General features: G+C 43.9%; 1 protein-coding gene across 2 annotated transcripts in view; it reads right to left on the reverse strand.

Moving 5' to 3' along the window:
- The window catches only part of LOC146863010 (ADP-ribosyl cyclase/cyclic ADP-ribose hydrolase 1-like), a 515,922-nt gene that overhangs the window by 320,626 nt on the left and 170,033 nt on the right, over window positions 1-25,263 (reverse strand). The gene's annotated exons all lie outside the window — the stretch shown is intronic.

A 25,263-nucleotide genomic window follows, 5' to 3' on the forward strand; every position in this document is an offset into this window, starting at 1 on the left:
CATGTGTCACATTAAAGCATGTCCACAGAAAAAACCCTTTATTTAGCAAGGACACAGACAAAGCAGACAATAGGAGTAACTGTCTTTATTCACATATGACACAGATAGGCATCAAAGATAGACAAGAGCAAGACCAGTGGCCAGTCCAAAGTGCAGAGTAGGTACATGAGAGGCTGCACAGGGAATGGGCAAACACAGCAAGGCCAGTGGCCAGTCCAAAGTGCAGAGTAGGTACATGAGAGGCTGCACAGGGAATGTACAAACACAGCAATGAACATCAAGGCCAGTGGCCAATACAAAGTGCAGAGTAGGTACATGAGAGGCTGCACAGGGAATGGGCAAACACAGCAAAGCCAGTGGCCAGTCCAAAGTGCAGAGTAGGTACATGATAGGCTGCACAGGGAACGGGCAAACACATCATGGCCAGTGGCCAGTCCAAAGTGCAGAGAAGGCACATGTGTGCATTAGATCCTGCACAGGGAATGGGTGAGACTGTACACTGCCATGGTCAGCAACACAGTTAGGGGGATAACACTGGGCAGTACAGGCACCACTGTGGGAGAGACAGGTGGGTGAGGGGGACTTTGACTCAGACTTGGCTATCAGTTGGACTGGGAGGTGGCTGAGTGTCGGGGCCAGTTGGAGGACTGGACCGGGGAGAAAGAGGACCAGCTGAGGTAGAGGCATCAGTGGCTTTGGAAGCCAGAGGGCTGCTTGGACCTGGTGGTGTGTTAGCACATGGAGGTGGAGTCATGCTGCCGTGAGACACATTGTGGGAGGGAGAATGTGGAGGGGTGCCTTTCCACTTCTTGGGGAGTCTAAATGGAGGTTTGTTCTTGAGGGGAGTGGTAGGTGTTGTGGCCACAATAGGTACACTCGCCACCAAAGCTGCACCAGGTGCAGCTGGTGGCCCACCCTCTGGGGACCTGCTGGATCCAGAGGTACGCTTGGCCTGGCCTTGCCGTTTCTCCCCCATCACCTGTTGAACAGGTGAACCCCCTACATGGACCACCTTCCCTTGCTTCACAGGGCTCTGATTGGGTTGTGGCTTAGCGGGCTTTTTCTGTGGACCCTTAGCTGGCAACAGCTTCGCAGCAGGAACGGGAACTGGCTGCTTTTCTTTACAAAACGCTTTTGGGACAGGAGAGTCCTTGGCTGGGGATGCCTGAGGCCTGCTTCTTGGCCTTATGCCTCTGGGTGTCGCCTGAAGGGCTTTTGCCTTTGAGATGTGGGGTGGCTTTAGTTTTTTGGGGGGATGGTGTCTGCGTCCTGGCCCGCTTGGGCTGCTGCTGTTGTGTGCTGCATGTGCTGTATCTTGAGCCTGAGGTCTGTGGTTTGTGGTCACTATCGTCAGATGTAGCCACTGGCAGGGGGTGGCCAAAGGGACTGAGGCTGGACTCTGAGACTGTGCCAGCTGAATGGCTGCCGTCACTGTGGAGGACAAAGCCTGGACAGTCCGGTGTAGCCCACCCACATCTGCATGAATGCCCTCCATGAAAGCAACTACCTCTGCCAACGTTTTGTTGTTGTCTAGGAAGGCGTTGATGAGAGGTGTCTGGCCCACATACAGCTGGCGCAAAAGGTCCACAGACTCAACACTGATGGCAGCAGGGAAGACAGGGGCAGTGGCAGCAGTGCCTGGGATGAAGGACACTCTTCACTTCATACTGGTGCGAACACGGGCAGCACTAGTTGAAGTAGCTGGGAGGGTGGGCACTGGACGCTGTGTGGTGGAAGAGGGGGCAGACATCCCGCTCCCTGTGCCTGGCAGCATAGATGTGTCACCGCTGGCGTCAGATGACGTTGAGGTTGGTGTCTCTGGCTGTGATACCTCAAGCAGACTCCTGTCCCCCTCCGAGGCGCTGGTCACATCAGTGTCAGTGTGCTCGTGCGTAGCAGTCATGCTTGATGCCTCACCACTGGTGTCAGTCCCCTGTCCTTCAGTGGCCACGGTAGATGCTGCAAGAGACAGAGATGTAGGGTCAGTTATGTGACATTAACACAACCATCATATGCAAGCAAAGCAAGAAACAAGATGATGATATCCCCATGTTGCACACCACCCTGTGCAGTAACACCGTGCAACCTCAATTCACAACTCGATTTTTGTGTGTCATCATGCAAACTTGGCATATGTGACCCATGAGATGTCCACACAGCCAAATAGCCTGTCGGTGGCTCCATGTAACCAGACACACAGATCCCTCTGAGCACACCTAGGGCCCTGAGGGGGGAAAAGATGTAACTCCCAACATGTTGCCACGGTCCCATCTGGAGGCAGCAGAAGGGGACAACACAGATACAGACTCCAACATATCAGTCCACAATGGCCATGAGCTCATGCCATCCACCATGTCGTAGTTTAGGGCACAACTACAGTTGCACATTGGTGTCAGATGTGTAGTCCTCACAATTCTGACGTCAGGCAAAGCACACATTGATGAAAGCACACTCAGATGATGCACACTGCCGTTCCCTTCCATGGGATGTCCCTGAATGCCCCAATTTAGACAATGCCAGAAGGCCACAACACCAACTGCAATGTCAAGGGCCATTACTCCAATGACATGAGAAAGTACAGGTAGGGAAAATGCATGACAGCTGCACCCAACACAGAGGCCACTTACATCACACTAGCAACATCACAGAGCCCAGCACTGGCCCAGGCTTGGAACACATGCAGCCACTCACAACCAAAGTCACCCTTCCCAGAATACTCACCCCCAGCTTGCTGCTGATGCTCCTTCAAACGTGCATCCAGCTCAGGCTGTGTCACATCTAAGATGTGGGTCTTTAGTGGTGTCATGCTCCTGCGCGCCAACCTACCAGTCCGAGTGAGCAGCCCCAGCGTCATCTCTGCCACGTTTTTGCTCAACCGGCAGATGTCATCCCACCTCTTGTGACAGTGTGTGCGTCGTCAGTTGGAGACACCCAGAGCCCGCACCTTGCGTGCAATGGCCCTCCACATGGCTTTACGCTGATGGACTTTGAGCTGCAGGCATGGGAGATAAGAGGGGGACAAATCAGTGACACAGGGTTATGTACCACTATCTCCCAGTACAGGAGCATGATACTAACTCAGCACTACTTCGCAGATATGTCTACCAGAGACAATACAGCATCTCACATAGTACATTAGCATGGGAGAATCATACAAAAATACATGCAGGTTTGAGGGTGGACACAGTACCTGCCCATCTCATACACATGCAGGATGCCAGCACAGAAAGCTATGTGTAGGCTGCCCACATCTGCTATCCAGTTTGTGGGTGAGCAAGACATACATTACATTGGAAATTATGTTTTGGGGCAGACTCACTGTGTCCAACACTGCGCAGCCCTCAATATCCTTGCCCTGTGAATGGCTCACTGTGTCATGGAGGTCACATTTAGGGACATGATCTCACAATCTCACACCCTTCTCACAAGGCCTGTTGTGTGCAATCTACAAGGCTGAGATGGCTCTTTGATGGATAGTCCAGCAGACAACCCAAATGTTTCACTCTTTACATTCAGTGATGTGCCCTTCCTCAGACTGGGCAGTGACTGTGCAGGGCAGGTGGGCTCACACTGTGGTCCAACGTGGGGCATCAAAAATGTCACATGAAGGGACAAATTGAGAGTGTAAACAGTGCCTACACATGTGAGTCAGTACACATGCTGGTGGAAATAGAAGGGGCTCTGTACAAAAGTACAACAATCTGCTGTGTCATAGGTGAATGACCACCAAGAGTGTCATCCTCTGGCATTTAAGTCCTGAGCATAGTGCTGACCTATACATGAGGTCAATTTTGAGTCAGACACACTTCCATCAGTACCCTCTTGGCGTAAACCCTTGGTAAGGCCACATATGAGCCTGTGAAGAACATCAGGGACCCACACATCCATTCACACAGACAATTTCTGTCCTGACTCCTGCATGACCAACTTGCTGCGTCAGTGTATGGCTGACAAAACAATACATGTCCCTCCAATTTTGATGTGCAGGCAGGGAAACATGCGAAATATGTTACACACCCCTTTCCCCTGGAAACAGCATGCTAGGCAGTGTATGACACAAACCCACACTCTCAGGCACATACTGCAGCAGATCAACTTCATGTGTGCACTCCCTGCACTCTCACTTCCACTCTGAAACACATACCATGGCATCTGGAGCACCATATAGCCTCCCATACTGTGCGAGCACCTCGTCCACCATGACCTCCAGATCCTTGGTGGTGAAGGGACAGGCCCGGATCTTCTCAGTCCTCACTATCACTGGGTCCAGGAGACAGGAGCAGCAGCAGTTGGTGGTGAGGGGTGTCAGGCAGCAGACTCTGGAAACAGGAGCAGCAGCAGCTGGTGGTGAGGGGTGTCAGGCAGCAGGCTCTGGAGACAGGAGCAGTAGCAGTCGGTGGTGAGGGGTGTCAGGCAGCAGGCTCTGGAGACAGGAGCAGCAGCATTCAGTGGTGAGGGGTGTCAGGCAGCAGGCTCTGGAGACAGGAGCAGCAGCAGTCGGTGGTGAGGGGTGTTAGGCAGCAGACTCTGGAAGCAGTGGAAATGTGAGGCTCCCTCCCACACATATATAGCCCCCTGGGGTAGTTTCAGTGGTTCCGAGCTCCTGCAATTGGTGTACCAGGTCAGCTTTTTTCAAATGCATCCAATGACCGGCTCCGCGGTGGCGGAGCATGCCTACTGCGATTTTCGAAATTGCATTAGGCTACCGCAATTGCGGTTCCCATTGCTGTAAGGGCTTGGGCATTGGCGGTGACACACCGCAGGGGCCAGGCGGTCACTACCGCAATCGTGCATTTTTCAATTGCATCCAATGACCGGCTCCGCGGTGGCGGAGCGCACCTAACGCAACTTTCAAAACTGCACCAGGCTACCGCGATTGCGATTCCCATTGGCTATAAGGGCTCGGGCATTGGCGGTGACACACTGCAGGGGCCAGGAGGTTGCTACTGCGCTATGGGTGCCATACATTGAAAAGAATGACTGTGATTTGTGTGGCGGAGCAAGCCAACTGCCATTTGACCATGAGTATATATCAATCACTACCGCAAGTGTGGCTTTAGCATTGGCAGTGACACACCGCTGGGGCCAGGCGGTCGCTACCACAATATGGCTGCTATACATTGGTGCCAGTGGTGCCAGTCACCGTGATTTGGGTGGTGGAGCATGCCAACCGCCATTTGACCATGAGTATATATCTATCATTACCACAAGTGTGGCTTTGGCATTGGCAGTGACACACCACTGGGGCCAAGTGGTCAATACCGAGCTATGGGTGCCATACATTGCAAAGAATGACCGTGATCTGTGTGGCGGAACATGCCAACCGCCATTTGACCATGAGTATATATCTATCACTACCGCGAGTGTGGCTTTGGCATTGGCAGTGACATACCGCAGAGGCCAGGCGGTCGCTACCGTGGTATGGCTGCTATACATTGGTGCTTAGGACCGTGATTTGGGTTGCGGAGCACTTTGACAGCACCTATGGACACATCATGCTGTGCGAATGGCCAATGGCCAGTTCTCAACAGTGCACAGTAGACACATGATTCATGGCACAAGATTGTGCACACAATGCCAATGTAACATTTACCCCATTGCTGAATGCAGATGCCATGTTAGTGTATATGATTGAAAACATTGGCATGTACTCCCTCACATGTCACTTGTAATATCGCTGGGCATGTACACAGAACAGTGTTGTGATGGACTTTCCAATGGGTACAAATGTCAATGTGTGATAGGGCTGAGCAACTCACAGTGATGAATGTCTGCCTACACATTATGCATATGTCACTGTCTACTTTTCTTTGCTCATGCACATACTTGTTGTTTACGCACAGACTGTGATCAGTGTGTTGTTGATGTGTGCCCTGGTCGACTTACGCAAGAAGGTGTGGCAGGTACAGCAGCTAGGTAGGAGACAGTAGTGTTGCAGTTTCACACATATGCTGTATTAACTACTCTCAGGGATGCTCATGCAAGATGTGGCCATATCCCTTTGGGCATTCACATGGTCAGATATTGTTTTGGAGGGGCTAGCTGTGTGAAAAGTGGAAAGGTGTCCAATGGGTGTAGCTGAAGGTGTCCCCACATGTAAGTTGGGCTGTAAGCTTAACAGTGATGCCAGTCATTATTGGCATTGTGTCAGTCAAAACGTAAGATGTCAGACACATCGCATGGTGGATTGCATTTACATGTGTCCCCTTTCATCTCACTTAGGAGGAGACCAAATGTGCATCGTCCCTTCACAGTGCTGGCAGACATGGAGGATGAGGAGGTCATACGGAAATTCCATCTGGATCGACCCACCCCACAAGACCTATGTCCTATGTTGGAGCCCCACCTGCGGCCTCTCAGAACATATCCAATGGCTTTCAACACCAACATCTAGGGTGATGGCGGCCCTGCATTTTTTGCCACTGAAACCTTCCAGTACACGGTGTCCAGCGCAGGTGGGATGTCGCAACATATGTTTAGCATGGTGCTACATGATGTCATGTCCGCTATGATGATCTACAAGGACAGATACATCCATTTCCCCAGAATGCATGAATTGGCAGGTATGAAGGGTGATGTTTATGCCCTTGGGTACATCCTCAATGTTGTTGGGGCCATTGACTGCACACATGTTGGACTTGTTCCACCACAGGCATGTGAGCACATCTACAGGAACAGGAAACATTTCTATTCCATCAATGAGCAAGTGGTGTGCCAGGCGGATATGATCATCTCACACGTCTGTGCCAAATTCCCTGGCTCGGCCCTTGACTCGTACATCATGCGTAACAGCATTGTGCCACAGCTGACGGCTAATCTGCTTCCGGAGCGTGCATGGATTGTGGGTGAGTATGCAGAGTCAAGTAGCGTGCTGTGTGTGTGACATGCTGTCCTCTGCCACAGTTATATTACAAAATTGGTCTGTGTATCTCACACCTAGGTGACTCTGCATATCCCAACCGTCCTTGGTTGCTGAGTCCACTGCGGAATCCCAGGACCCCAAGTGAAGTCCGCTACAATGATTAAGCACCGGGTGGGACTGAGAACTGAGCCTTGAGGAACCCCTCATTTCAGCTCTATATAGCTTGAGCTAAAGGGGGGTGTTGGACAGCCTGCATCCTATCTGTCAGAAAGGATTTAAGTAACTGATTGGCTGTGCTTGCTCCACCAGCCAGCTCCCAACATTCCAACAGAATACAGTGGGAAATGTTATTAAAATCAGCCGATAAATCTAAAAGAATCACAACAGCTTTCTTCCTCAGGTCAAGATTGTACTTTATAAACTCTGAGACCTCCAAATCCAAGGTGGAAGCCCGACTGCGAAGCATGCAAGATGTTGTTGCTCTTTATAAACGGGTAAAGCTGTTTGTTTATCAGTTTATCTAATATTTTTCCTAAAGCTGATAGCAGATACATTGTCCCAAAATTTCTCAAGATGGATGGGCTAGCATTTGGTTCTTCAAGAGATGCAGTCCTTGCACTGTTTTCCAATCAAGAGGCACCGTTTTTATCGGGAGACTCGGGGGAACACTGGGTGGTAGGAAATTTGTTTCAGCCCGGTGATGCCACAACTTTCCCACACAAAAATGTGTGAAAAAGGTGATTTTTTCAGCTAAATTTGAGGTTTGCAGGACATTCTGGGTAAGGTAACGTTGGGGGATCCACGCAAACCATACCTCCCTGGAATCCCCCAGGTGTCTAGTTTTCAGAAATGTGTGGGTTTGGTAGGTTCCCCTAGGTGGCCGCTGAGCACCGGGCCAAAAGCCCAGGTGACCCCCCTTGCAAAACCAGGTTGTTTTGAGGTAGGCAATTTTCATGTCGCCTCAATACGTTTTGGGCCCTTGCCTGTCACGGGTACATGGGTCTCCCACACGAGTGAGGCACTGTTTTTATTGGGAGTCACGGGGGAACGCTGGGTGGTAGGAAATTTGTTTCAGCCCGGTGATGCCACAACTTTCCCACACAAAAATGTGTGAAAAACGTGATTTTTTTCAGCTAAATGTGAGGTTTGCAGGGCATTCTGGGTAAGGAAACGTTGGGGGATCCACGCAAACCATACCTCCCTGGAATCCCCCGGGAGTCTAGTTTTCAGAAATGTGTGGGTTTGGTAGGTTCCCCTAGGTGGCCGCCGAGCACCGGGCCAAAAACCCAGGTGACCCCCCTTGCAAAACCAGGTCGTTTTGAAGTAGGCAATTTTTATGTCGCCTCACTACGTTGTGGGCCCTTGCCTGTCGCGGGTACTTGGGCCTCCCACACGAGTGAGGCACCGTTTTATCGGGAAACCCGGGGGAACGCTGGGTGGTAGGAAATTTGTGTCAGCCCGCTGATGCCACAACTTTCCCACACAAAAATGTGTGAAAAAGGTGAATTTTTTGGCTAAATTTGAGGTTTGCAGGGCATTCTGGGTAAGGAAATGTTGGGGGATCCACGCAAGCCATACCTCCCTGGAATCCCCCGGGTGTCTAGTTTTCAGAAATGTATGGGTTTGGTAGGTTCCCCTAGGTGGCCGCCGAGCACCGGTACAAAAACCCAGGTGACCCCCTTGCAAAACCAGGTTGTTTTGATGTAGGGAATTTTCATGTCGCCTCAATACGTTTTGGGCCCTTGCCTGTCGCGGGTACTTGGGCCTCCCACACAAGTGAGGCACCGTTTTTATCAGGAGACCCGGGGGAACGCTGGGTGGTAGGAAATTTGTGTCCGGTGATGCCACAACTTTCCCACACAAAAATGTGTGAAAAAGGTGATTTTTTCAGCTAAATTTGAGGTTTGCAGGGCATTCTGGGTAAGGAAACGTTGGGGGATCCACGCAAGCCCTACCTCCCTGGAATCCCCCGGGTGTCTAGTTTTCAGAAATATGTGGGTTTGGTAGGTTTCCGTAGGTGCCGGCAGAGCTAGGGTTCAAAAACTACAGCTAGGCACTTTGCCAAAAAAGGTTGATTTTTCACTGCAAAATTGAGGTGTGTCCACGATGCGTTTTGCGCCGTTTCCTGTCACGGGCACTAGGCGGACCCACACAAGTGAGGTACCATTTTTATCGGAAGACTTTGGGGAACACGGGGTAGGTGGAAATTTGTGGATCCACGCAGATTGCAGAACTTTCCACCACAGATGTGTGGGGAAAATGTGTATTTTTGGCAATTTTTTAGGTTTGCAAGGGATTCTGGGTAGCAGAACCTGGTGGGAGGCAGTCAAGTCACCCCATCCTGGATTCCCCTGGGTGTCTAGTTTTCAAAAATGTATAGGTTTGCCAGGTTTCTCTAGGTGCCGGCAGAGCTATGGTTCAAAAACTACAGCTAGGCACTTTGCCAAAAAAGGGTCATTTTTCACAGCGCAATTGAGGTGTTCCCACGTTGCGTTTTGCACCGTTTCCTGTCGCGGGCACTAGGCCGACCCACACAAGTGAGGTACCATTTTTCTCGGAAGACTTTGGGGAACGCGGGGTGGGTGGAAATTTGTAGGCCTGGGCGAAAATTTCGTTCCGTTCGCGGAAATTACGATAATTTGACATTTTCGCGTTCAGCGGAGAGCGCGAAAATGTCAAAAATTCCGGTTTCTGCAGCTTGGCGATAATTTGTTTCTTGCTCGCACTGTAAAATAATACATTCTCGCGCGCGCGCGATCGCCTTACCTGAATCCCTGCGTTCGCCGACAAGTTTTCTTCATCCGGTCGCGTTCTCCATGAGATGTTGTATTGTTTTTAGCCATTTGCGCTGTCTCGCGACAGTTCGCGCCCGCAGTAACGTCATGCGTCGCGCGATCACGTCTTTCTTCTCGCGATCATGCACCACGAGACAACTCAAAACAAGATGGCCGCGCCCGCAAGCAACCACATGGGTAAGTTGGCGACCCGCAACCATGCAGAAAATCTCGCGAACATGCCGGAAAAAAGCTTCTGCATCTTCGCGATATTTCCGCTTGTTTGCGATAATTTTAAACATTTTCGCGATAATTTGCGAAAGTTAATTTCGCAAATTCCGCCCACCCCTAGAAATTTGTGGATCCACGCAGATTCCAGAACTTTCCACCAGAGAAATGTGGAGAAAATGTGTTTTTTTTGGCAATTTTTTAGGTTTACAAGGGATTCTGGGTAACAGAACCTGGTGGGAGGTAGTCAAGTCACCCCATCCTGGATTCCCCTGGGTGTCTAGTTTTCAAAAATGTATAGGTTTGCTAGGTTTCCCTAGGTGACGGCAGAGCTATGGTTCAAAAAATTACAGCTAGGCACTTTGCCAAAAAAGGGTCATTTTTCGCTGTGAAATTGAGGTGTGTCCACGTTACGTTTTGCGCCGTTTCCTGTCGCGGGCACTAGGCCGACCCACAAAAGTGAGGTACCATTTTTCTCGGAAGACTTTGGGGAATGCGGGGTGGGTGGAAATTTGTGGATCCACGCAGATTCCAGAACTTTCCACCAGAGAAATGTGGGGAAAATGTGTTATTTGGCAATTTTTTAGGTTTGCAAGGGATTCTGGGTAACAGAACCTGGTGGGAGGCAGTCAAGTCACCCCATCCTCGATTCCCCTGGGTGTCTAGTTTTCAAAAATGTATTGGTTTGCTAGGTTTCCCTAGGTGCCGGCAGAGCTATGGTTCAATAACTACAGCTAGGCACTTTGCCAAAAAAGGGTAATTTTTCACAGCGAAATTGAGGTATGTCCACGTTGCGTTTTGCGCCGTTTCCTGTCGCGGGCACTAGGCTGACCCACACAAGTGAGGTACCATTTTTCTCGGAAGACTTTGGGGAACGCGGGGTGGGTGGAAATTTGTGGATACATGCAGATTCCAGAACTTTCCACCAGAGAAATGTGGGGAAAAAGTGTTTTTTTTGGCAATTTTTTAGGTTTGCAAGGGATTCGCATCAAGTCACCCCATCCTGGATTCCCCTGGGTGTCTAGTTTTCAAAAATGTATAGGTTTACTAGGTTTCCCTAGGTGCCGGCAGAGCTAGGGTTAAAAAGCTACAGCTAGGCACTTTGCTAAAAAAGTGTAATTTTGCATTGCGTTGTGTTTTGAGCCATTTCCTGTCGTGGGCACTATGCCTACCCCTACAAGTGAGGTACCATTTTTATCGGGAGACTTAGGGTAATTCAGATTTGTAAAGGACCTGTTATTACCTATTGGCTTTCGATGCATTTCTGCCTTCCAAATGAAAGACATTGTGTAAAAAAGAAGTCATTCTAAAAAATGACTGATAATTCTCATGCTAGTATGAGTATTCCCAAATTCGGAAATGTGCAAATATCTACTGTTTATAAACTCTATATTTTGTTCCCATTTCAGAAATACATAGGTGTCTTTCATACCGATTTTTCCATGTACACATTTTTACAGAATAATTACTATATACCCGGTACATAATAAAAAACCATTGCAAGTTGCTGCTCAGTTTTTGGCTCTGGGTTCGTCGGGTTCTTGGTGAACCTACAAGTCCTATATATGCCCACAACCAGTAATGTCCAGCGGATGTAACTGTACATTGCTTTCAAAGAGCTGTCATAATTAGAAGAAGTTACAGGTGGAAACGTTGACACAAAAAGCGCTTTTTTTCAACAAATTTTCAATTTATCCCATATTTAACTGTTAGTTTCTATAAAGAAACCTTGATGGATCTACACATATGACCCCTTGCTGAATTCAGAATTTTGGCTACGTCTCTCAAATGTATAGCTTTCCAGGATCCATTATTGCTTTTGTACCCATTTCTACCATTAACTGGAAGGAGGTCGAAAGCACAAAAAATAGCAAAAATAGGCTATGTCCCAGAAAAATGCCAAAACTGTGTAAAAAATGTTGGGTTTCTGACAAAAGTCTGGTATCCCCTAAAAGCTGGGAAAATGGTGATTTCAGCCGCAGAAACCCTTTTTTGATAACACTTGCAGGGAAAAACCCAGATGCTTTCATTCGCAGCCCATTTTTCCCATTTTCTCCCCAAAAAACTCAATTTTGCTGTATTTTGGCTCATTTCTGTGACCCCTCCAGGGGAATCCACAAACCCTGAGTACCTTAAGAATCTCCATGATGTTGGAAGAAAAGGATGCAAATTTGGCGTGGATACCTTATGTGGTCAAAAAGTTACAGGGGCCTCAGCGCGCACTACCCCAAATAGCCAAAAAAGGGCGTGGCACAGGAGGGGGAAAAGGCCTGGCAGCGAAGGGGTTAAACAATTACTTATAATAACAATAGCTGTAAGCCAGCAACAATCCTCATATATTTATTTAGAAAGCAATAACATAGAGAAATGGTTAGATAAGGCATCAATCCTAAATGGCTGTGCAGTTGTTTTGTCCCCAAAGGTATGTTAGTCTTCAGTCTTAAACTCTCGTATTTTATGCCTGATGATTTGCTACTCAATTCTTGATTTTATCCATCAAAATATTTTGTAATTTGTCATATATTATTATTTTTGTTGTTGTTGGCATCATCAGTTATAGCACTGGGTCCATTTCACATATTACCAATGCATTTGGAAATATATATGCCTCATCTGGATATTGCCAGAACAATATTCCTATTCATTTTGTCACATTTTCACCTAAAAACAATGTACAGCTATTAGCAGTTCATTAATATCCAATCCATTGTATGTGATAATGGATCACTGACAGAATATCAGAAAGGGAAATATTGTGTGGACATATTATCATGTAAAAAATATCAAGGACCACAATAACAAGAAAGTAAGAGGAAAAAGGTAAGTATAGATTAACTATTCTTAACTCCGCATCTACGTACCTTGAAGATATATATATATCATCACGGTACATAAATGTGGAATTAAATATATAAAACTTTGTTTACCTATAGAAACTTACCTTCACAATATTTTGTTCCACGATATTTATGTTTCCGATATTCTGTCTGATTACCTGTGATCATTAATAAACATACATCACATCCTTCCAATGTCTCATTTCTGATTCACAATGAAAACATGAATTCTGACAGTTTAGTCGTACAACAAAAATTGGTTTCAAAATAGACATGATCTTCTGCAGTTAATGCTTCCTATGCCTATTATACAAGACCTACCAGTGTGAAACAACATAGTCCTACTCCATTTTGGCATAGCTTCTCTAACTCAGGATTCCGCTATCGCTGTCTTACTAACCTTGTGCCGTTAACACCTTTTTTACACCTGACAGTGCCTTTTTTCTATCATAACCCAATTGTTCTCACTTCTTTCATGCCCATCGTTTCAAATCCTCATTCAAATTAGCCATTTCTTTCAAAGTTTACATTCACAGTGACCTTCTATCCCAAGCTCAAAATCATTAAGTATTACCACTGACCCGGACTGCTTCACCAAGAACATTGACAGCTAACAAATACAGACAGGTCCCAGCAGTGAAGTCAAGTAGTGTTTAATCTTATCTGCAAGAAGAACTGTGTCATCCAAAGTAGCAACTGGTGAACTTTGAATGTGTTGGAACATTAATTCCTTCTTTAAATCAAAGTAAACATGGAAAAAATTGCAGAAAAATATCTAAATAGAACATTGCATAGCACCATTTTTTATATAAATTGTGTAGAAAACTGGGGATTTTGATTGGACACTAAGAAATATTCCATTAAGTGTGTAGTTTGGCAGACAAACCTTATATTTTGCACTGTTGTCACTATTCCGAAAAAGGTTTGAAACATTGTTGGAAAAATTTGACTTTTTAAATGTCATCTCTCCAAATAGTTGGCTGAAGAATACATGTATCGGGCAATTAAACAAGTCTGATGTCCGAAATGCTTCTTACCATCAACATGAGTTTGTGTGTGAGGAACTACTACTACCCTGATAAGATTGGTACTGACGGCCTTTCAGCAAAGGGGAGCGATCACTGGATCCAAGATACATGTATGTTGGGAATTAGTAATGTCAGCCATCTTGGCTCTTCAGGTGTAGCTTACCTCATTGTGCTCAGCATCCTTGCTAAGCTAATTTACTACAGAGTTGCTGCAGCCCGACCTCACTGCATGGATGTTGTTTTTCAAGTATCAAGTCTTCCAGATTCCTAAGGACTTGATTATGGACATTGTAGATTTCAGCAAAGTATTCCGAAGTCATGTGTGATTTAAAATGAAATTAAACTATTTTTGCATGCTTGTTTGAATTCTAAAAGGCTGTGCTCTGGTATAGTTCTTGTGAACAACCAGGACTAATTGTAAGAGGACATTTCATATGAACATAAATATTAATAGACACAGTGTATAAGTATGCATATACATTGCTGTGTGTAGGGAATCATACGATGTTTATGATGTTTCTTAGTTTTCCAGTTTTGTAGTCAAGTAGAAATATTATACATCACAAACAAGCAGATACTGGCAAAGCTTGAGATATTTATTCTAAATATAGAGAGATGAGTAAGAATATATGTCTTTAGCAATGAATCTAAGTTTCTTTGTTTTTAGCTTTCTGGAATAGGCAGTAACCTGTCAAAACGAGTTAGTGATACAAAAATATCATTAAGGCATATCATTTCATATTTACAGTAGTTATGTTCAGTGTCCCAATGTCAAGTTACTTAAGGCATCTCTTTGTCTTGTAGAGATTCTCCACAATCGTCCAACCTCGTTGACTTCAGAAGTGACAAGATAGTGTGTGGAGGAACGTGTCTCTGTTTTCTCTATTATCCCATTTCCTTTTTCTCACTTGTAACTCTGGCTCTCATGTTCCAATATACGTGGTCATTAGTTGGGACAGTCTGATATAGAAAAGAGAATCTCTTCTATTGGATCTTGTGTACATGGTTAGTGCAAGGCCTGATAGATTGCAAAGCCCATGTTATCATTTAGCCCAAAAAATAGATTGCACACAACTGAAAGCCATAAACAAATTATAGGAAGATATCATTTTAAATTAAGACACTTTATTTAGACCTAGTAACTATTAAGCAGGGGATAGGCATCTTGTTGAAGACAGAGAAGAAAGCAGCAAGTCAAATTTTCCTGCCTGCAGCTGATAAAAGCTGGAGTTTATAAGCATTTGTTTTAACTTGGAAAGTAGTCTTAAATTAATGCAAAGTAGTGCTACATGCTACTTTGCTCTTCTGGTCAAGGGGGCATACATTGGGTGGTAGATAGGTGTTTCCCTGCACCCAAGCATGGGTTTTGGTGCAAAGCTCTATCAAAAAGGTATACAGGGCTTTGTGCTAAAGAGTTAAGCCTCCTCAAGACAGGCTGAGAAAGGTTTTCTTTTCTCCAAACATTTCCAATTTGAGGTCCCTGCCACACGGTGCAGGGATGTTTCAAAACATCCATTTTACAATGTCAGCTTCTGCTTCGGGCCTTTTCCGCCCTCCACACAAGCTAGCATTATAAAATGGATGTTTCCAACCACCTATAGGGCATTCACATCCTAATACTGAGGTCGGAGCTACCGACCCAAGGTTGGGCAGTTCCAGACCGCTACGTTACGTCCGCCTGACTTAGTAATGAGCCTGAGATTTGTTCAATTTAAAAGGAGCTATTAAGACTTGAGTTAAATAAGCACAATCAAATGATTGGTTATTAAGACTTTTTTTAAAAGAAGTAAGAAGAGAAAAGGGTGCCTCTAATTTAGCAAGCCAATTGTTGTGAATTAAAGTATGCCTTATCACAAGCGGTTAATCGTTTTACTAAGCTTATAGAAAAGTGATACAGTTGGATCATCATATGTCTGAACAGAAATGTCATATCAGAGGGCCCATATATAAAGAAGAATTAAATATAAGGTGTGTGATACGTGTGTGGGGCATAAGGGCTGGCCATTTTATAAAAGATTGCAAATGTAAATCTAATATCTTTAGAAGTCAGATGGTGTCAGTGCTGCCTACCATTGAGTTACAGATAGCAGTTAACTAGTATCCTTGAAAATGAATGAAGGTGCCTTGGTGAGTTAAGAGCTTAAGTCAGCTCGCAGGTGGGTTGTGAATACTATGCTGTCACCTGTGGCACAAATGAGAATTTCTATGAAGACGATTTTGTCAGAAGGTTAGGAAATGGTGATATTACAACTTTTCAATTCTGTAGATTCTGGAAATTATATGCATATAAAACTTGCACAATCTTAAAATAATCCAGCCTTTAAGAAAACAGTTCCTGAGGAGGCTGAGGTTGTGGGTGGTTCCTATTTAACCTCAGGTTTAGTGAGGTCTGCAACTCATGATTTCAATGGTTTGCTTTGGAACAGAATATCTCAGAAAGTATCTAGATGAAAATGTAGCTAATTGTTCTATTATATCTGCTCAGTTTCCATCATCTTCTGCAGTATTGTTCGTACCCAACAATGGGGGGAGGGTTGAGCATGTGTGCAAATTACAGAACCCTCAATAGAATTATAAATCATAAATGCAAAAATATCCAATAAGTTGAATTTAAATGGAAATTATCATTGAATCATGGTCTAAGAGGGTTCCACGTGGAAGATGGCTTTCTGTATTTCATTTTAATACTTCAACTACTAGGGACATACCTTTTGGGCTCTCCAATGTTCCTGCAGCATTTCAGTATTTTATTGATGTGATATTGAGGGGTCTCTTGGTTGAGTTTTGTGCTGTTTATATAAAAGATATTTTGATCTACTCTGATAACTTGGAAACTCATATATTACACATTAAAGCTGTATTGTACTTTTGCAATACATCCGGTAAAAAGAAATTGGGGGGGGGAGGGGGGAACTGACAAATGCATTTTCCACACCACTACTTTGAAGATTTAGGAACGCATTAGTACATCGAAGGGTATCACAATGGATGAAACAAATCTGCCATATTGCAATAGCCTGCACCCACTTCGGTTAAGGTATTTCAAAGGTAAGTTAGTAGAGAAAAGAGTAGGTTTCTTTGGTTATCTGAAACAGATTATGCATAGAGGGCCTTATTCACAAAGGTAAAGCTACACTTGAGGTGCAAGTTTACTATTTTTCTACTATTCACAAACTACATGTGTAATTTTACGTGAAGTAACTTTACAAATGTAGAGACTGTCCTATCCTTTTATGTGGTAAGTTTACAGCAGTTGTAAAGGTGCTACACGTAAAACCACACTTTTAGTTTGTGAAAGGCCAAAAAATAGTAAACTTACACCAAAAGTGTAAGTTTACCTTTGAGGATAAGGCCTTTAGTTTTTTGAAAGAATGTCTTTCAAGTGCTCTAATTTTGTCATACCTTAATATAGACTGCTTTTTCATTGTGTAGAGAAATGCTTCTTATCATGAATTGGAAGTGTTTTATTTCAGAGAATTTCAAATACTGGCCAGGTTCACCTTGTATAATATTTCTCTAAGAAACAGCAGATTTAAATTATACCATCCTTGACAAAGGAACTGTTGGCCGTAACAAGATCTTTTGAAGGTCCAAATCTATCCATTTTGCATTTTCTTATTTGCCTTGCATAACAAAGATGTCCTGCTTCATGTCCTATGCCAGTTGAGTTTAATTCAGAGAATGAGTATGAGTACAAGGATGTATGAGGGAAATTGCCATATTTGGTTTCTTAAAAGGTTTGTGGTCCTGAAGAAAGATCATGGGAACCACCTTCCAATCTTCATGCTAAACAACTGTTGAAAGACTGAGATGCAAGATATCATGATATACTAGGAGTCCCACTCCTGAGACACTGACCTTTGGTGTCGGGGTAGTACTGTCAGGATATCCAGCTGGCAGTGCTGCTCATTGTCAAGTCCGGTTCATGTGTGAAGAAGCAGTACCTTGAGACCATCTAAAATGGATCATGCTCACAAGCTTAGGGAAAAGCTTGACAATAAGCAAGAAACAGGGGAATAAATTAAATGTTATACAAATCTCACAATCAAAGGCCATAAACAGAAGAGGTAGACAAATCTTAGAGGCTTAGATGTCAATTTTGCTGCTCAGATGGAGACAGCAGACAAAGTACTCATGCCTTGCAAGCTCAGGGCTTAGACTGGAACGGTGATAAAAGCTTTCTCAACATAGATGATAAAAGGCCTCCAACCAGGTTATGAAAAGACAACTATGTCAGGAAGTGCCATTTAGTATTATGAAACAAAAATCAGCAATAATTCTCTTGAACGTAGCATTAATTATCACTCAAATGTCAGCTTAAAGTAGATTTCCCAAATGCAGTAATTTCTGAGAGAACAGGCATTTCAACACGAAATGCAACATCTTCATTTTGGATACATAAGCTCAATTCCCTCAAACAGAAGATTGTCGTTTACAAATAATAACTATATTTTTGCCCCTAAATACACATAACCATGTGTTGGCTAAATATGTTTTTGCTACCCAAATATCTACTTGTCATTTTTACAAAGTACCTGTATATTCTACTATCACATATGAAAAGATTCTGAAATGTGATGTCAACTTATCATTATTAAATACCAGGGAGCTTAATTATGCAGTAGAGCAGTTAGACACTATTATCCTAGGGTTAGTCAGATGTATATTTTACTCTGTTCAGGGGTCGCAGAGAACCATCAGATTGACTACCACCCTCAAACTCCTTCAGGTGACCCGACATTCCTCACCCAACTCCCTACCCTCAAGAGGTGCAGACTTCGGTGGCCAAGTTTAACCAAAGTGCATTCCCTACCACCCCCCAGACAGGCAATCTAAGAGGTTGGAGACTTTTAGGAAGCTAATTTCCTCCTTCACAAGACTGGTCTTGTAATTGGTGAACACCTCATGTCTACTGGCTAAACTAACCCACTGGGGCGGATCATTTACCTTAAAACTCCCCCTCCACCTCCTGCAAATTCCATTACCGGGCTTGTCATCTGGCTGGGGTTACAGGAAGAGGGGTAGGCCTGGCTGGCATTCCTTTGAAGCCCAGTTTGATTTACCCAGCCCCTGACCTGGCCTGTTCTTTGCAGCTGCAGAGCTCCTCCCACTAGATGACGTCTACTCTATGAAGGCCACTTATCACCTCATCAAAGCAGCTTGGCTAAGCCTGTTAAGGCTGAACAATCAGGGCAGGCTGTTAGAAGGCTGGATTTTGGCTCACAGTAAAGAAAGTTCTATAACTTCCTTTCTGTACTAGTTATAATAAATTCAACAGTGCAAGTTGTTGGATTTATCATTGCCAATCTTTCAAGTCCTCGATTGATATTTTAGCCTCTTCTTCGCAATATTTATACTTACATAGAATATTCCAATGTTAGCTTATGGAGCTTTTTTATCTACATTGGGGAAAAATTAAATTGGCTGTTTTTTTCCTCACCAGGGCATACAAAATACATTTTACAATGTCCCGGCTTATCGTAACATGGCACCATATGCCTGTGACACCTTATATGTAAAATTAATGTAAATTACCACTTTGAAAGTACCTTTAATTCCAAAGTCGAATTTTCATTTAATTTACTTTTAAAGACAGTCTGCAAATCAGGGCCTTTAAAAATGACAGCCAGCAACACAGTAGTGCACACTCCAGTGCAGGAAATGTACTGGGCCCCTAAACCCCCTGCCCTATTATATACTAGGTACTCATATGTAGTCGAATTCCCCCTTGCCTTTTTATATAATAGGGCCTTACAGGGGTCTATCATTGACAATTGTAATTATACCTAATTACCTTATAACTTTTTTGTCAGAGCACTGGCCCTGGGCCTAGTTAGCAGAGCCCAGGGCACAGTCAGAGTCAGTTACCACCAGTAGCAGTCAGAAAATGGGGGGAACAGGGCAAAAAGGAAGACTTTCTCACACTTTTGGGTTTGGGGGGCCACCTGGGAGAGGTGGAGATCAGATCAGAGGACTGGGGTCTCCTGCAGAGACCCAGCTCCACATTAACCTGTTGGAGCTAATGGCCACCCCCTGGGTGTTGACAAACTTCCTGCCATCCATCAAAGGGAGGCTGTTTTAGGAGTTCACGGAAAACACCACAGCCATGTGGTACTGCTACAAGCAGGGCATGATGTGGTCATGGACACTGTTCTAGGAGGCCCTGCGCCTCTGGACATTGCTGGTGGGATTTCTGAAAGCCTGGGCAGGAGATCTCAACCATCAAGCGGGCCTTGAATCACGTCTACATCGTCGCCATGGGCAAAAATGCGCAGTTTCAGCACTTCTTTGCACTGGAGATTCCAAAGTGGCTCTCGCTCGGAGATGCATTCCGCTTGGAGTAGATCTCGGGACTCTTGCACGTCTTCCCACTGACACCACACCTGCCCTGAGTGCTCAAGAAAATACGGACCGACCAGGCCCAAGTCATCTTAATGGCTACGACCTGGGCACAGAGAGTATGACATCCAGAATTCCTGAGCACAGAGAGTATGGCATCCAGAATTCCTGGGCACAAGCATCTGCCATCCAATCTTGCTGCCTCTGAGGGAAGACTCCTGTCACAGCAGAAGGGCAGGGCGCTGCATGCTGTACCTTCATGCTTGGAGATTGAGCGGGGACAGATGAGTGTTTTCGATCTTACGTTTGAGATTGATGATGTCATTTTGTTAGTCAAGTGTACTTTGACAACATCTGCATGCACCTGCTGTTGGGACAAGTTTGTGGCTTGGTGTTCAGCCAAGCATGTTGACTCATTTCAGGCCAAACTGTCTGGGCACTGTTAAGGGGTATTTGTCAATTTTCTCTGCCTTTCTGCAGTTGTTGGATCAGCCCTCACTGCTTAAGACACCTGTTGTGACTTGTTTCTTGAAAGGTGTCCAGCACATGTTTCCACCTTCCTCTTTCATTATGACCAGTGGGATTTGGATTTAAATTTAGTCTAACCTGTTCAATGTGCTCTCCCTTTCAACCCATGCATAGGTGTCATCACAGAATTCTGACTCCTTAGGTGGTCTTCTAGGTTGCCATTACATCTACACTGAGGGGAAAAAAGCTTCAGTCCCTTTACGTTAACCTTCCGTATACCAACATCTGCCCAGACAAACTGGTTCTTCAGACTTGTGCCTCCTTTCTTCCAAAGGTGGTGACTCTTTTTCACATCAGTCAGACCATCAACCTTCTGATGTTCTTTGGTCCCTCTCTACCTGCTAAAGAGCAGTAGAAACTCCAGATCCAGTCTGACTCTTGGGGATATTTCTAAGATGAGGAATCTGCTCTTAGACAGAGGGCCTGATTACATGTTTGCCAGTCCATTGGACTGCCAAACTCATGGTGGAGTTGGGGTCGTGGGCAGGGACCACCGCACCAGGGGTCCGACTACCGTATTACGATTACACGGGTGGAGCTTTTGGTTTCACCGCAACTGCCAGGGATCTGTGATCCCCGGTGGTGGCGTGGTGATCTAGGAAGCAATATGCATGGCAGTGCCGCTGCAGCACCACCATGCATATTACAAGTTTCCCCAATGCCTGCCTTTTCATGGAGGTGAGCCGGCCATGAAAAGGCCGCCAGAGAGGCCCCATGTTTTCCCTGTGCATGGGTGTGCAGGCAGGGGGGCACATGTTGTATCCCCCAGTGTGCACGCACCCCTGTTCATGCACAGCATGGACTGCTCAGTCCATGCCGTGCAGGAATGTGCATTCGCAGTCCCGCAGAGGTGCAGTTCTAAGGCTCACTAATGTGACTTTAGACTGCAACGCCACACAGCCTGCCCATCAGACAACTAATTAACACGTAATCTGGTGGGCGGTGGTCGGGTTTGGTGGTGTGGGAGCGGGCAGTGGCGTGGTGACCCACACCACCAAACTCATAATCAGGCCCTGAGTCTCTACCAGAAAAGTCATTACCGAAAGTCAGTAGCTTGTTCATCAAAACACAATTCCAGATTTGATAAGTATGCAATGTAAGACGTGAAGAATTGGAGTAATGTGGAAACTGGATATGCCAGATATTGTTTGGTACCTTCTGAAGTCTATTGAGTAACACATATGAAAAGACATACACAGGAGTGAATTAGGAAGCTTGCATAAGAAATGGCATCTCATGCTTGTTGGTCAGAAAATTGTTAGACTAACACACATGGCATTCCTTGTACAGAAAAAGGCCAGATTTCATCTGTCTGAGAGTTGCAATCTGTGTAATGGTATCATCTATAGGATGCAGTTGGAGGTTGGGAAAGAAAAAGGATTATGCTTAGAGTGGCATATGAATTTCTGGTGTTTTGTTAGAAAGTAGGGGACGTTTTGAAGTAAAATTTCAAGTTATAGGGTCTGCCACAAACATAAGAAAATAACTATTCGAGAATGTAGGAAGAAACATGGAATGGGACTTAGCAGTGCTTATAAAGTGAGGGCTCTAGCAGTGGTCATTATAGAGATGAAACCTTATTTTTCAGATAAAATAAATGAGTAGAAATCAATTTATATAATTGATAATCAATTAAGAAATATTATTTTAATTAATTATTACTTAGTTAATGTCCCACCCTATACCCCTACAAACCTTGCAACCCACAACTTAAAATATAACTAAAATAAATCAATATGAAATAATGTACTTAATTATCAATTAAATCATTAATTATAAATAAATAATCGATAACAAAGTATTACTTAATTAACTTCCTACCCTACATACCCACAAACCAAAAAGAATGCACCCAAAATGTAACTAATATCAAAAGTTATTACACAATTTACATAATTAATAATCAATAAAAAAAATCTTAATACATTCTGAATTAATAGTTACTCAATTATTACTAAATTAACTTCCCACCCTATACTTCTACAAACCCAACAGCTCACACCAAAAATATGACTAACATGTAACGTTTTTTACACAATTTAAATAATTAATAAACAATTAAATAATTAATAATACATTAATAGTTGATTAATTTAACTTTTCACACTATAACTCTACAAACCCAGGCACTCACATATAAAATATAACTAAAATAATTATTACACAATTTTTAATCAATTACATATTTAATAATATGCTAATAAATATTTGTTAATCAATTATTACTTAATTAGCTTCCCACCTTATACCCCTACAAACCTAGCAATCCACTACAACACTATAAATTAATATTAGCAATTAAAGTAAAAACTTATAAATCACTTAAAATTACAAACTATATTTAGAAATATTATCAACAAATATTCAAACAATAATAACACCTAAAATGTATATCTGAACTAAAACACATTTTAAGATAATTAAAAAACAATATTTTTTACAACTATATTATTGAAAATTATATTAAAACAACGATATTAAGAACAACAATACTACTGACCTGGAAAAAAATGATATTCTTGGCAACAATATTTCTGATTCACGATATTTGTGTATCCTGATATTTTTTGCATGATATTTCTGTATCCCGATATTTGCAACTCAATATTTTGTCCAAATACGGCAGTTGGAGCTGGGATGCTTATACAAGGGATACAATTAAATCCCACATAACACCCTCCAACAACCATTTACAAATCAGGAAATGGGTGGCATGACAAAGAGCAATATTAGGACACCACCAAAGTACACCTTATCAAACTTTCAAACAAAAGAGATAAAGAGACAGCTACTATAATCAACAGTGGTTATATACATTACTAGTAGAAAAATAAAACAGGTTATTGTTACTGTTTTGCATGAAGTATAATATTGTATTATAAGCTTTTGTCTATTTAATGACAACTGATAGAGCGCCATGTGATTTTGAGATTTGTAGGGGTGCATCATATTCACCGTTAGTCGGCACCCGCATATAATCGATGTATGTCTAGAAGCGTCATAGAAACGTATTTGCTATAACCATTTAACATAGAAGTGTTAGACATGTAATAACCTTTTGCGAAGTTTAACGTTGCAAGTTATCATGAATGTATTTGGAATAATGTAGATGATTAGGTTTCACAATTCATGTAATGGATTAAATGTGTGCCACGTTAGAATTAAAAAGTAGGTTGCTTATTTACAATATGATTATGTTGAATTAATGCTTAGAATGTGATTTCGTAGCATGTTTAAATTTGTTAGGCCTAACTGCATATGTAGAAGAGAAGGCCTGTTCATTTCTTATTTTAGCTATATTTTACAGGCTGACAGGGATTTCTTGGTTAAGGCTTGAGTTGCCGTGAAATGTAAAACTTCAAGATGGGAAGAGCTTTCCTTTTCGTTCCCATGTTTCTGTTGCAGGTGCAAGGACATTTAGCTTGTTAGTGAGAGTAAGTCTTTCTTTTAGGAGTTGAGATACGGCGAGAAGCCTACAGGGGAGTGCATTGGAATGTGCAACTGTAACTCTTAGTATGGAAGGTGCCTGGGACCCAAGGTCAACCTAACGGACGATGAAAGATGGAAGATGGACAGCTCTGGATGGAAATTCACCGCTGAAGAGGTGTGCCGAAGGGCGTGTTCCTGCGATTTTAGGGTTTTGCATTAGGGACAGACTCCCGTGGGTTGAGCAGATGAGGTTTAGGCGGGATGCTAGAAGGAGCATCATAGATCGAGCTCTCACTAAGTGAAGACTTCTTAGGAAGTTTCACTCCTGACACCTTTTCCATGATTCTCTGGTTTGGGAGGGAATGCTAAGGAGGGATGCCACTTTAGAATAGAGTAGGGACAGAAATGTTTTGACTAATGATTCCAAAAATTTATATCAGTATAACGATATCTCTTGTGCCTTGTATTGAGGTGCCTTTATGTTCAGATGTTTTTGCTCATAATAAAATCTCTGAAATTTTAGATCCTGAGTCCTCCATCCTTTAATGATGTCAACTTGCGGTAGTTATATTCTGATAATTGTGTTTACTCCCTCTACGCTATTTGGCAAGTAAAAAGATCCTGGCGACCTGAGAGGGTTCTTGCAGATAATTGGTTAGACAAGAATCCAACCACATATATCAATGTTTGCTCAACAAGTTCTGCATGTTTTCAAGTACTTTTCCCCAGTGATAAATCATCAGGTTTCATTTGCAAAACGTTTCTGGAGAAACACTGAAGTGTCTGTATATTCCTCGAACACTTGTAGTACGAATTTGAGAGGGAATTTTTTAATCAGGATTAATACTAAACTTGCAATATCAGACTTAGGAGGGCTTTGGCAGTAGACAAAAAGATTGTGTGATTCTGGGCAGATTACATTATCTGCAAGCCACATTTTCAATATGTGTCATACAATATCAGTGCATGTAAAGTGCTGCTTGAATTGCATGTCTTCCCCATCGCCCCCAGTACTTCCCACCCTCCCCCACCCTGATCTCTGTCCCTGGTATCCTGGTTTTAAGACTGCACACAATATTGTTCTATGTACAGAACCCTGGGCCCGAATTAGATCTTCGCGGGACTGGGTCTGCCATTGCTCTTTTGGCGGTTTTGTTGTCTGCCAGCTTGGCGGTCCGTCTGTCCTATTTAGATGTTGGCGATTCTATAAATGAAAGACCGCCATGGTCCCCCCAACT

Source organism: Triturus cristatus, chromosome 2_2 (genome assembly GCF_964204655.1).
Source record: "Triturus cristatus chromosome 2_2, aTriCri1.1, whole genome shotgun sequence".
In the NCBI taxonomy this organism is placed as follows: Eukaryota; Metazoa; Chordata; class Amphibia; order Caudata; family Salamandridae; genus Triturus; species Triturus cristatus.